The sequence below is a fragment of the Orcinus orca genome, chromosome 5 (assembly GCF_937001465.1).
Source record: "Orcinus orca chromosome 5, mOrcOrc1.1, whole genome shotgun sequence".
Lineage (NCBI taxonomy): Eukaryota > Metazoa > Chordata > Mammalia > Artiodactyla > Delphinidae > Orcinus > Orcinus orca.
In genome coordinates this window covers 81,485,529-81,486,902 of record NC_064563.1, presented here as the reverse complement: position 1 = coordinate 81,486,902, position 1,374 = coordinate 81,485,529, and the positions used below count along the sequence as shown (strand labels likewise).

Sequence of the window (1,374 nt, the reverse complement as noted above, 5' to 3'; positions counted from 1 at the left end):
GAGGTAGGGGTACCTGTTTATATAGTAAGAGCTGGATTGGAGGAAGGGAATAGAAATAGAAGTATATCACAAGCTGCCTCCCTCTGAAATCTGGATACTGGCTGTCTGAGTAACTAGCTAGGGTAGGAGGCTAGAACTAATATACGCAATTAACTCTAGGACTGAGTTCCCAGGGTATGGAGGGCAAATGCCTGAGAGTATAGTGAAAATAGGTAAGAGATCAAAGCCAGAGAATAATTCTCAGGGTTGGTACAGGATTTGATTCCTGACAAAAGCATCAGGAAATGTTTTTTGAAGAATGTGGCTGTTCTCCTTGACATCAGCCCAAAGATGTGGTTATTGCTCAAAACTTCCCGATTTTCTTTAAATGTTTTGTTTCTATCTCTGAAAATATTCAAATTATAAGCAGAGATTTCATGGAAAAAGGTATTCTATGCAAGTGGAAATTGAAAGAAAGCTGGAGTAACAATACTTATACCATGTAATGAAGTTTCAAACAGATGAGCATACCATATTAAATAAGAATCACCCTACTAGGTCAGTGGCCACGCCTATAAAGTTTTGCTAGAGCTCTAATTGGTCCCAGGACTTCTACAGAAATATTTTTTGTTTTATTTACTCATGTTTTATTTATTCCACTATATGGAATAGTGTAAAACCAGGAGTGGGATTCTAAGCAGCATAGCAGATAGACTATATGTCCTTGGATGAGCTGCTTAATCTTTCTTTCTCTCGGTTTCTTATATAAAGTGGATATAATATTACCTGTCATAATTACCAATTATTGTTACTTTCCAAATAAAATAATTGATGTAAAGTCACTTTCAGGAACATGGGAAAGCTATGGAAAATCATTAACACTACAAGTGACTGAAGTTAAGAGGGTTTGCTTTTGAATACTCAAAAAAAAAAAAAAAGAAGTACCATGGAATTCAATGGTTTCATCTATCAAGTTTCTTAGTTAGAGACAATGGAATCCACTCTAGCTACTTTAAGCAGAAGGGGATTTGTTATAGGGTATAAGAAAACTTATAAACTTTTTTTTTTTTTTTGCCTGTGCCATGTGGCTTGCAGGATCTTAGTTCCCCAACCAGGGATCGAACCCGGGCCCCTGCAGTAGAAGCACAGAGTCCTAACCACTGGACTGCTAGGGAATTCCCAGGAAGCTTATAAACTTCTAATGATCCAAGTCTGGATGCTACACAATCAGGAACAATACAACCAGAAGAAATGCTTAATTCCTCCATGGGGTCATTTTGGCAAAAACCTTACTACCTCCCATGCCTTGCACTCAGCACCTGTGACCCACAGAACCAGACACTAGAACCTTCATTGCAGCTGGAGGAACCAAAGTCCTCTGCCATTGTGCTTGGC

General features: G+C 38.5%; 1 non-coding gene across 1 annotated transcript; it reads right to left on the bottom strand.

Moving 5' to 3' along the window:
* Positions 1 to 1,082: 1,082 nt before the first annotated feature.
* TRNAR-UCU (transfer RNA arginine (anticodon UCU)) lies at positions 1,083 to 1,154 on the bottom strand. Its single transcript has one exon. It is a non-coding gene; the product is annotated as a tRNA-Arg (tRNA).
* Between the last annotated feature and the right edge of the window lie 220 nt (positions 1,155 to 1,374).